General features: G+C 50.3%; 2 non-coding genes and 1 pseudogene across 2 annotated transcripts; all 3 read left to right on the top strand.

The window, feature by feature from the left end:
- Positions 1-6133: 6133 nt before the first annotated feature.
- Positions 6134-8072, top strand: LOC148299125 (small subunit ribosomal RNA). The gene has a single exon (XR_015839116.1). It is a non-coding gene; the product is annotated as a small subunit ribosomal RNA (ribosomal RNA).
- Positions 8073-8429: 357 nt separating this feature from the next.
- On the top strand, positions 8430-8591 carry LOC148299124 (5.8S ribosomal RNA; annotated as a pseudogene).
- Positions 8592-8928: 337 nt separating this feature from the next.
- LOC148299123 (large subunit ribosomal RNA) lies at positions 8929-12352 on the top strand (the record flags this gene model as incomplete). Its single annotated transcript, XR_015839118.1, has 1 exon — positions 8929-12352. It is a non-coding gene; the product is annotated as a large subunit ribosomal RNA (ribosomal RNA).

The raw sequence follows: 12352 nt of genomic DNA, 5'->3' as shown, positions 1-12352 counted from the left end.
GTTGCCAAATGCCTCGCCGTCTGACATTAATTCGACCCTCTCGATGGCTCGTCGGGAATGGCCCGGATCGAGCTCGCGACGCGGTCAAGCGGCCGCGCGTACCCCACACTGCGCGGGTACTACGAGTGGGAGTTAATATATAATATTATACGAGGATATTAATACATAATATAACACAAGGAAGGGTGAACGGCGGGAGTAGCTATGATCAGCTTAAGGTTGCCAAATGCCTCGCCGTCTGACATTAATTCGACCCTCTCGATGGCTCGTCGGACAAGGCCCGGATCGAGCTCTGAACGCGGTCAAGCGACGCCGACGCGCGGCAATCGCGAGTACCCTACGCTGCGCGAGTACTACGAGTCGGAGTGTTTGTTCGTTTAGATAATGTATATATATATATATATATATATATATATATATATATATATATATATATATATATATATATATATATATATATATATATATATATATATAAAATATTATATAAGGAGGGGTGAACGGCGGGAGTAGCTATGAACGGCTTAATGCCTCGCCGTCTGACATTCGTCGGGGAGTACGAGTGATTGTTTATTCATGTGAGAGATAACAGAGAGTCGGAGTGATGGATTATTTACAATAGATAATATTATTAATTGAATAAATTAATTAATCAATATAAGGTTATTAATGAGAAGGGTGAACGGCGGGAGTAGCTAAGATCGGCCTAAGGTTGCCGAATGCCTCGCCGTCTGACATTAATTCGACCCTCTCGATGGCTCGTCGGGAATGGCCCGGATCGAGCTCTCGACGCGGTCAAGCGGCCGCGCGTACCCCACACTGCGCGGGTACTACGAGTGGGAGTTAATATATAATATTATACGAGGAGTTATTAATACATAATATAACACAAGGAAGGGTGAACGGCGGGAGTAGCTATGAACGGCTTAATGCCTCGCCGTCTGACATTCGTCGGGGAGTACGAGTGATTGTTTATTCATGTGAGAGATAACAGAGAGTCGGAGTGATGGATTATTTACAATAGATAATATTATTAATTGAATAAATCAATTAATCAATATAAGGTTATTAATGAGAAGGGTGAACGGCGGGAGTAGCTAAGATCGGCCTAAGGTTGCCGAATGCCTCGCCGTCTGACATTAATTCGACCCTCTCGATGGCTCGTCGGGAATGGCCCGGATCGAGCTCGCGACGCGGTCAAGCGGCCGCGCGTACCCCACACTGCGCGGGTACTACGAGTGGGAGTTAATATATAATATTATACGAGGAGTTATTAATACATAATATAACACAAGGAAGGGTGAACGGCGGGAGTAGCTATGATCAGCTTAAGGTTGCCAAATGCCTCGCCGTCTGACATTAATTCGACCCTCTCGATGGCTCGTCGGGAATGGCCCGGATCGAGCTCGCGACGCGGTCAAGCGGCCGCGCGTACCCCACACTGCGCGGGTACTACGAGTGGGAGTTAATATATAATATTATACGAGGAGTTATTAATACATAATATAACACAAGGAAGGGTGAACGGCGGGAGTAGCTATGATCAGCTTAAGGTTGCCAAATGCCTCGCCGTCTGACATTAATTCGACCCTCTCGATGGCTCGTCGGACAAGGCCCGGATCGAGCTCTGAACGCGGTCAAGCGACGCCGACGCGCGGCAATCGCGAGTACCCTACGCTGCGCGAGTACTACGAGTCGGAGTGTTTGTTCGTTTAGATAATGTATATATATATATATATATATATATATATATATATATATATATATATATATATATATATATATATATATATATATATATATATATATATATATAAATATTATATAAGGAGGGGTGAACGGCGGGAGTAGCTATGAACGGCTTAATGCCTCGCCGTCTGACATATTCGTCGGGGAGTACGAGTGATTGTTTATTCATGTGAGAGATAACAGAGAGTCGGAGTGATGGATTATTTACAATAGATAATATTATTAATTGAATAAATCAATTAATCAATATAAGGTTATTAATGAGAAGGGTGAACGGCGGGAGTAGCTAAGATCGGCCTAAGGTTGCCGAATGCCTCGCCGTCTGACATTAATTCGACCCTCTCGATGGCTCGTCGGGAATGGCCCGGATCGAGCTCGCGACGCGGTCAAGCGGCCGCGCGTACCCCACACTGCGCGGGTACTACGAGTGGGAGTTAATATATAATATTATACGAGGAGTTATTAATACATAATATAACACAAGGAAGGGTGAACGGCGGGAGTAGCTATGATCAGCTTAAGGTTGCCAAATGCCTCGCCGTCTGACATTAATTCGACCCTCTCGATGGCTCGTCGGACAAGGCCCGGATCGAGCTCTGAACGCGGTCAAGCGACGCCGACGCGCGGCAATCGCGAGTACCCTACGCTGCGCGAGTACTACGAGTCGGAGTGTTTGTTCGTTTAGATAATGTATATATATATATATATATATATATATATATATATATATATATATATATATATATATATATATATATATATATATATAAAATATTATATAAGGAGGGGTGAAAACGGCGGGAGTAGCTATGAACGGCTTAATGCCTCGCCGTCTGACATTCGTCGGGGAGTACGAGTGATTGTTTATTCATGTGAGAGATAACAGAGAGTCGGAGTGATGGATTATTTACAATAGATAATATTATTAATTGAATAAATTAATTAATCAATATAAGGTTATTAATGAGAAGGGTGAACGGCGGGAGTAGCTAAGATCGGCCTAAGGTTGCCGAATGCCTCGCCGTCTGACATTAATTCGACCCTCTCGATGGCTCGTCGGGAATGGCCCGGATCGAGCTCGCGACGCGGTCAAGCGGCCGCGCGTACCCCACACTGCGCGGGTACTACGAGTGGGAGTTAATATATAATATTATACGAGGAGTTATTAATACATAATATAACACAAGGAAGGGTGAACGGCGGGAGTAGCTATGATCAGCTTAAGGTTGCCAAATGCCTCGCCGTCTGACATTAATTCGACCCTCTCGATGGCTCGTCGGGAATGGCCCGGATCGAGCTCGCGACGCGGTCAAGCGGCCGCGCGTACCCCACACTGCGCGGGTACTACGAGTGGGAGTTAATATATAATATTATACGAGGATATTAATACATAATATAACACAAGGAAGGGTGAACGGCGGGAGTAGCTATGATCAACTTAAGGTTGCCAAATGCCTCGCCGTCTGACATTAATTCGACCCTCTCGATGGCTCGTCGGGAATGGCCCGGATCGAGCTCGCGACGCGGTCAAGCGGCCGCGCGTACCCCACACTGCGCGGGTACTACGAGTGGGAGTTAATATATAATATTATACGAGGAGTTATTAATACATAATATAACACAAGGAAGGGTGAACGGCGGGAGTAGCTATGATCAGCTTAAATGCCTCGCCGTCTGACATTAATTCGACCCTCTCGATGGCTCGTCGGGAATGGCCCGGATCGAGCTCGCGACGCGGTCAAGCGGCCGCGCGTACCCCACACTGCGCGGGTACTACGAGTGGGAGTTAATATATAATATTATACGAGGAGTTATTAATACATAATATAACACAAGGAAGGGTGAACGGCGGGAGTAGCTATGATCAGCTTAAGGTTGCCAAATGCCTCGCCGTCTGACATTAATTCGACCCTCTCGATGGCTCGTCGGACAAGGCCCGGATCGAGCTCTGAACGCGGTCAAGCGACGCCGACGCGCGGCAATCGCGAGTACCCTACGCTGCGCGAGTACTACGAGTCGGAGTGTTTGTTCGTTTAGATAATGTATATATATATATATATATATATATATATATATATATATATATATATATATATATATATATATATATATATATATATATATATATATATATATATATATATATATATATATATATATATATATATATATATATATATATATAAAATATTATATAAGGAGGGGTGAACGGCGGGAGTAGCTATGAACGGCTTAATGCCTCGCCGTCTGACATTCGTCGGGGAGTACGAGTGATTGTTTATTCATGTGAGAGATAACAGAGAGTCGGAGTGATGGATTATTTACAATAGATAATATTATTAATTGAATAAATTAATTAATCAATATAAGGTTATTAATGAGAAGGGTGAACCGCGGGAGTAGCTATGATCGGCCTAAGGTTGCCAAATGCCTCGCCGTCTGACATTAATTCGACCCTCTCGATGGCTCGTCGGGAATGGCCCGGATCGAGCTCGTGACGCGGTCAAGCGGCCGCGCGTACCCCACACTGCGCGGGTACTACGAGTGGGAGTTAATATATAATATTATACGAGGAGTTATTAATACATAATATAACACAAGGAAGGGTGAACGGCGGGAGTAGCTATGATCAGCTTAAGGTTGCCAAATGCCTCGCCGTCTGACATTAATTCGACCCTCTCGATGGCTCGTCGGACAAGGCCCGGATCGAGCTCTGAACGCGGTCAAGCGACGCCGACGCGCGGCAATCGCGAATATATATATATATATATATTATGATGAAGATGGAGAGGAAGAAGAAGTAGAAGAAAAGTAGTAGAAGAAGAAGAAGAAGAATAATAATAATAATGATAACAAAACTAATAATCATAATAGTTATGATAATACTGATAACAATGATTATAATAATAAGAAGAAGAAGAAGAAGAAGAAGAGGAAGAAGAAGAAGAAGAAGAATAGTTATCATAATAATAGTAGTAATAGTAATAATAATAATAATAATTTCGTAAGATGAAGAAAAAGAAGAAGAAGAAGAACAAGAGCAAGAAGAAGAAGAGGAAGAAGAGGAAGTCGAAGAAGAGGTATAGGACCACGAAGAATAGAAGAAGAAGAAGAAGAAGAAGAAGTAGGAGAAAAGTAGAAGAAGAAGAAGAAGAATAATAATAATAATAATAACAAAACTAATAATCATAATAGTTATGACAATACTGAATAATAAGAGGAAGAAGAAGAAGAAGAAGAAGAAGAAGAAGGAGAAGAAGAAGAAGAAGAGTTATCATAACAATAGTAGTAATAGTTAAAATAATAATAATTTCGTAAGAAGAAGAAAAAGAAGAAGAAGAAGAAGAAGAACAAGAGCAAGAAGAAGAAGAGGAAGAAGAGGAAGTCGAAGAAGAATAGAATAGAATAGAAGAAGAAGAAGACGAAAAGTAGACGACGAAGAATAGAAGAAGAAGAAGAAGAAGAAGAAGAAGGATGATAATAATAATAATAATAATAATAATAATAATAATAATAATAACAAAACTAATAATCATGATAGTTACGATAATAATGATAACAATGATTATAATGATAAGGAGAAGGAGAAGAAGAAGAAGAGGATGAATACTTTTTAAAAAAATATATATATCTGCGTGTACACGCATCGACGTGTAAAAAATATGTATATATATTCGTAACGTGTATCCGCTATCGAAACGAAAATCGTGTAGAGAGAAGTGAAAAAAATTATGCGCGCCGACCATCTGGACTCGATCACTCGCCGTACCCCGCGCGGGAGTTACGCTAAGCCCGAATCCGCGCACCCGCCTCGGTCTAGTCGCTCTCGGGGCCGGGGCCGGCGAGACCGGGCCGCCGCGGTACTGTATGCGCGTCCGTAGTGGCGCGCTGATTTGCACAGCGTTCGCAAACCGCGGCGGCCCATCTGTCGGTCGCGTCGGCGGTACATTTGCGAAACTCGACGCGGCGTTCGCCTTCTGGCTTCGCCGGCGCCCGTGTCTCATCTCTGGAGTTCCGCGCGAGTAGAACTTGACCAAGAAATGAAAAAGAGTACGGTCGGAGGAGGTAACTCCCCGGCCACACCGTTGCCTCACGGCTCACGGCGTACGCGTTTTACGAATGGGAATTCATAATTTAGGCGACGACGACGCACTCCGTGTGATCGATCCCCGCCTGCTCTCCCCGCTCGGCTCTTCGAGCAAGAGAACCACCGCAGCGGCAAGGCAGAGTAACAACAATACACATGCCCGATAATGAGCAAATTGTTCTTTTATCGACGGAGTGTGAGTGTCACAGAGCGTGGCGCGGCGGGTGACTCCGCCGCGCGCGAACACGCCGTGTCCGAGCAGTGTCTCTCGGTTACGCAGCTAACCCGAAGAACAGCTCCCTGGTTGATCCTGCCAGTAATCATATGCTTGTCTCAAAGACTAAGCCATGCAAGTCTCAGTAAAAGCCGAATTAAGGTGAAACCGCGAATGGCTCAATATATCAGTTTTGGTTCCTTAGATCGTACACGGTTACTTGGATAACTGTGGCAATTCTAGAGCTAATACATGCAAACGAGGTCCTGACCGGCAACGGGAGGGATGCTTTTATTAGATCAAAAACCAATCGGCGGCGGGGTTCGCGCCCCGTCCGTCGCCATTCGAGATGACTCTAGATAACTTTGAGCTGATCGCACGGTCTAGCACCGGCGACGCATCTTTCAAATGTCTGCCTTATCAACTGTCGATGGTAGTTTATGCGACTACCATGGTTGTCACGGGTAACGGGGAATCAGGGTTCGATTCCGGAGAGGGAGCCTGAGAAACGGCTACCACATCCACGGAAGGCAGCAGGCGCGCAAATTACCCACTCCCGGCACGGGGAGGTAGTGACGAAAAATAACGATACGGGACTCGTCCGAGGCCTCGTGATCGGAATGATTACACTTTAAATCCTTTAACGAGGATCCATTGGAGGGCAAGTCTGGTGCCAGCAGCCGCGGTAATTCCAGCTCCAATAGCATATACTAAGTTGTTGCGGTTAAAAAGCTCGTAGTTGAAATTGTGTCCTGCGGTGTCGGTCTACCGAATGCGGTACGACAGGCACGTCTGCGGGGCTTCTCGCCGGTGCGTCCACCGCCGGTGTGTCGCGGTCGTCCTCACGGTCGGCCGCGCGCCGAGGCGGGCCGTCGCGGCTGTTTACTTTGAACAAATTAGAGTGCTCAAAGCGGGCTAACACTTGCCTGAATATTGTACGCATGGAATAATAGAATAGGACCTCGGTTCTGTTTTGTTGGCTTTCTGATACCAGAGGTAATGATTAATAGGGACAACTGGGGGCATTCGTATTGCGACGTTAGAGGTGAAATTCTTGGATCGTCGCAAGACGGACTAAAGCGAAAGCATTTGCCAAAGGTGTTTTCATTAATCAAGAACGAAAGTTAGAGGTTCGAAGGCGATTAGATACCGCTGTAGTTCTAACCATAAATGATGCCAGCCAGCGATCCGCCGAAGTTTCATAATTTTAACCCGGTGGGCAGCTCCCGGGAAACCAAAGCTTTCGGGCTCCGGGGGGAGTATGGTTGCAAAGCTGAAACTTAAAGGAATTGACGGAAGGGCACCACCAGGAGTGGAGCCTGCGGCTTAATTCGACTCAACACGGGAAAACTCACCAGGCCCGGACACTGGAAGGATTGACGGATTAACAGCTCTTTCTCGATTCGGTGGGTGGTGGTGCATGGCCGCTCTTAGTTGGTGGAGCGATTTGTCAGGTTAATTCCGGTAACGAACGTAACTCTAGCCTATTAAATAGACGTGCAACCGGTATCACGAGGGTCCGCGTGCGCGCGTTCCGCGGCGCTCGCGTCGCGTGCGTGCGTCTCGCGGTCTTCACTACCGGCGTACAATGAAAATCTTCTTAGAGGGACCGGCGGTATATATAGCCGCACGAGATTGAGCAATAGCAGGTCTGTGATGCCCTTAGATGTCCTGGGCCGCACGCGCGCTACACTGAAGGGATCAGCGTGTCCTCCTTGGCCTAACGGCCCGGGTAACCCGATGAAACCCCTTCGTGATAGGGATTGGGGTTTGCAATTCTCCCCCATGAACGAGGAATTCCTAGTAAAAGCGAGTCACCAGCTCGCGTTGATTGCGTCCCTGCCCTTTGTACACACCGCCCGTCGCTACTACCGATGGATGATTTGGTGAGGTCTTCGGACTGGTGCGCGGAAGCTCGTCTCGGGCGTCCGACGCGTCGGAAAGTTTGACCGAATTTGATCATTTAGAGGAAGTAAAAGTCGTAACAAGGTTTCCGTAGGTGAACCTGCGGAAGGATCATTTCCTGTGTAATAATATATTTTGTAATATATATACATACTTGTATGTAAAATACACGAATCACGATGCGCGGCCGAGAGCCCGACATCGCTGCGGCGGAGATCGCCCTAGGGCGCCGCCGCGAACCGCGGACCCGCCGGCGTCGCGGGACGGCTCTCTCGATCCTGACGGGTCGGGGGACCGCGCCCGCGTCCGGTCGCGATTTAGTGATGCGCGTGTGCGTGTGCGCGCGCGCATCACCATTAAGGTTGCTATTTTTTGTTGTTTTGATCTTCTAAGGTCAGTTTGCGCTCGCGCGAACACCCAAAACGCGACGGATAAACAAGTGAACGAATGACAATTTTAAAATTGTACAATTATTACCCTGAACGGCGGATCACTCGGCTCGTGGGTCGATGAAGAACGCAGCTAAATGCGCGTCAGAGTGTGAACTGCAGGACACATGAGCATCGACATTTCGAACGCACATTGCGGTCCGAGCAAGACGTAGTTTGTCCACGGACCACTCCTGTTTGAGGGTCGCGCACGCAATGCGACCAGACTTCGCCGCGGAGTCTCTCACCCTCGTCCGCGAGGGGGGGGGGCCCCGGCGAGCGCGCTGCCGGCGTCGCCCGCGCCGCCCGACCCGCTCCGGCGGTCGGCGCGCGCGCGGGCGTCCGGTCAAATGTGTGACGAATTTCGAGCGCGCGGCCGGGACGCTAACGCGTGTCCGGGGGCTAGCGACGACGCTGTGAAACCGCGATCGATCCTTTTGCGATCTTCGCGGGGCGATCCTCGCGCCCTCGACGCGGTCCCGCCGCCGCGCGCCTCTGTCTGTCTGTATTATTTATATATAATATAAAAATTATCTTTCTGTCGTCGACCTCAAATCAGGAGAGATCACCCGCCGAACTTAAGCATATCAGTAAGCGGAGGAAAAGAAACTAACGAGGATTCCCCGAGTAGCGGCGAGCGAAACGGGAAGAGCCCAGCGCTGAATCCTGCGGCCCAGGCGGGCCGCCGGGAAATGTAGCGTTAGGGAGGAGAGTAATATATACACGCGCGGTCATTAGTCACGGCTGCCTGTCCAAGTTCATCTTGAACGGGGCCCGCTTACCCGCAGAGGGTGCCAGGCCCGTAGCGACGGTAGCCGGCCGCGACGGTCTCTCTCCCCAGAGTCGGGTTGCTTGAGAGTGCAGCCCTAAGTGGGTGGTAAACTCCATCTAAGGCTAAATACTACCACGAGACCGATAGCGAACAAGTACCGTGAGGGAAAGTTGAAAAGAACTTTGAAGAGAGAGTTAAAGAGTACGTGAAACCGTTCAGGGGTAAACCTGTGGAACTCAAACGAGCGAACGGGGAGATTCATCGCGTCTTCCGTCGGGGCCCGCGTCTCGGTGCACACCTTCGCCCTCGGCACTCGTGTCGGGGCGGCGGGTGTCCGGGTGCGCAGCCGGGCCCCCGGAGCGCGTGCACTTCTCCCTCAGTATAACACCGCGACCCGTCGCGCCCCGGTCGAATGCGCCGTGCGGTTGTCCCGTCTCGCTATGCGGGGCGGAGCCGCGGCGTCCACGGCCGGGGCCGGTCGAACATTTGACGAGCGACGGTAGAGAACGAGGATCGCGTCCGCCCCACCTGTGAGGGCGTCCGTCGCGTCACAGCCGCTTCCTTATCGCGGCCCCCGGCGTCTAGTGCGTCGCGGGCGTCGCTTTTCGGTTGCCGGCGGTTAGTGGCGCGCTCTCGGACGGGACGCGTCCCGGTCGGCGGTGGTTTTGTTTTGGGCACTCACAGGACCCGTCTTGAAACACGGACCAAGGAGTCTAGCATGTGCGCGAGTCATTGGGAACGCTGATAAACCCAGAGGCGAAATGAAAGTGAAAGGTCGGCCTCGAGCCGGCCGCAGGGAAGATGCGCGGGCGTCGCCAGACGCCCCGCCGCATTCCCGAGGCGTTTCGAGAAAGCCCCCGTGCGATTATCGAGACGCACTGAGAGCGTACACGCTGGGACCCGAAAGATGGTGAACTATGCCTGGTCAGGTCGAAGTCAGGGGAAACCCTGATGGAGGACCGAAGCGATTCTGACGTGCAAATCGATCGTCCGAACTGGGTATAGGGGCGAAAGACTAATCGAACTATCTAATAGCTGGTTCCATCCGAAGTTTCCCTCAGGATAGCTGGCGCTCGAGAAACATGACGTTCGCGTCATTCTGACAGTCTCATCCGGTAAAGCGAATGATTAGAGGCATTGGGGTCGAAATGACCTCAACCTATTCTCAAACTTTAAATGGGTGAGATCTCCTTCTTGCTCGAAGATGAAGTAGGAGCTCGGATGGGAGTGCCAAGTGGGCCAATTTTGGTAAGCAGAACTGGCGCTGTGGGATGAACCAAACGTCGAGTTAAGGCGCCCAATGAACGCTCATCGGAGACCATAAAAGGCGTTGGTCGCTCAGGACAGCAGGACGGTGGCCATGGAAGTCGGAATCCGCTAAGGAGTGTGTAACAACTCACCTGCCGAAGCAACCAGCCCTGAAAATGGATGGCGCTGTAGCGTTCAGCCTATACTCGACCGTCGCAGGCAGGTGGGACGTTCGCGCGGCGCCCGCGTCGCGCGATCGTTTTGAGGCCGCGACGAGTAGGATGGCCGCGGCGGTGTGCGCAGAAGGGTCTGGGCGTGAGCCCGCCTGGAGCCTCCGTCGGCGCAGATCTTGGTGGTAGTAGCAAATACTCAAGCGAGGTCCTTGAGGGCTGATGTGGAGAAGGGTTTCGCGTTAACAGCCGTTGCACGCGAGTTAGTCGATCCTAAGCCCTAGGAGAAATCCGATGTCGATGATGGTGTAAAGTTATGTTATATATATATTATATTATTTATAAATAGAATATCACACCCGTCGGGCGAAAGGGAATCCGGTTGCAGTTCCGGAACCCGGCTGCGGAACCGTCTTAAAAATCGTTCCCTCGCAAGAGAGTTCGTCGGGGTAACCCAAAGTGGCCTGAAGACGCCGACGGGAGATCCGGAGAGAGTTATCTTTTCTGCCTGAGCGTTCGAGCGCCCTGGAATCCCATAGCGGGGAGATAGGGCTCGGGACGCGAAGAGCATCGCCGATGCGGCGGTGTCCGGATCGGCCCCTCGGACCTTGAAAATTCAGGTGAGGGATACGCGGAGATGTCGCGCCGGCTCGTACCCATATCCGCAGCAGGTCTCCAAGGTGAAGAGCCTCTAGCCGATAGAATAATGTAGGTAAGGGAAGTCGGCAAGTTGGATCCGTAACTTCGGGATAAGGATTGGCTCTGAGGGCCGTGGCGTGTCGGGCCTGGTCGGGAAGAGGTCATCGGCCGAGACGTGGAAGCCGGGCGGGGTCCCCCCGCGTGGCGCCCCAACGGGTGTCGCGCGGGTGTGGATCTCCGTCACCCGGCGCCTCGCCTTGGCCTCCCCTCGGATCTTCCTCGCTGTGTGGCGCCGGCGTGTTCGCGCACGCTCGGCGACCTGTACGGCCGCCGGACGACGGTCAACTCAGAACTGGCACGGACAAGGGGAATCCGACTGTCTAATTAAAACAAAGCATTGCGATGGCCCTCGCGGGTGTTGACGCAATGTGATTTCTGCCCAGTGCTCTGAATGTCAATGTGAAGAAATTCAATTAAGCGCGGGTAAACGGCGGGAGTAACTATGACTCTCTTAAGGTAGCCAAATGCCTCGTCATCTAATTAGTGACGCGCATGAATGGATTAACGAGATTCCCATCTGTCCCTATCTACTATCTAGCGAAACCACTGCCAAGGGAACGGGCTTGGGAGAATCAGCGGGGAAAGAAGACCCTGTTGAGCTTGACTCTAGTCTGGTATTGTAAGGTGACATGAGGGGTGCAGAATAAGTGGGAGGCGGGTGCAAGTCCTCCAAACGTGAAATACCACTACTTTCATCGTTTCGTTACTTACTCAGTTGGGCGGAGGGCGTGCGCCGGCGTTAATGCCGCGCGTCACGGGTTTTTCGCGCCAAACGTGTACGGGGCGGCGAGCCGCGTCGGCCTCGGGCGGTGCGCGTGCGCAAGTGCGCCGCCGTCCGTTCCGTCGCGTCGCCGCATCTCCCCGCGTGATCCGTTCTGAGGACACTGCCAGGCGGGGAGTTTGACTGGGGCGGTACATCTGTCAAAGAATAACGCAGGTGTCCTAAGACCAGCTCAGCGAGGCCGGAAATCTCGCGTCGAGCAAAAGGGCAAAAGCTGGTTTGATCACGATGTTCAGTATGCATAGAGACTGCGAAAGCACGGCCTATCGATCCTTTCGTATAAAGAGTTTTTAGCGAGA

This window comes from Brachycentrus maculatus, unplaced genomic scaffold (genome assembly GCF_059751285.1).
Source record: "Brachycentrus maculatus isolate JH-2025_06_01 unplaced genomic scaffold, ASM5975128v1 h1tg001317l, whole genome shotgun sequence".
Taxonomy (NCBI): Eukaryota; Metazoa; Arthropoda; class Insecta; order Trichoptera; family Brachycentridae; genus Brachycentrus; species Brachycentrus maculatus.
Note: the sequence above shows the minus strand (reverse complement) of the source record. Positions and strands in the feature narration are given on the sequence as shown.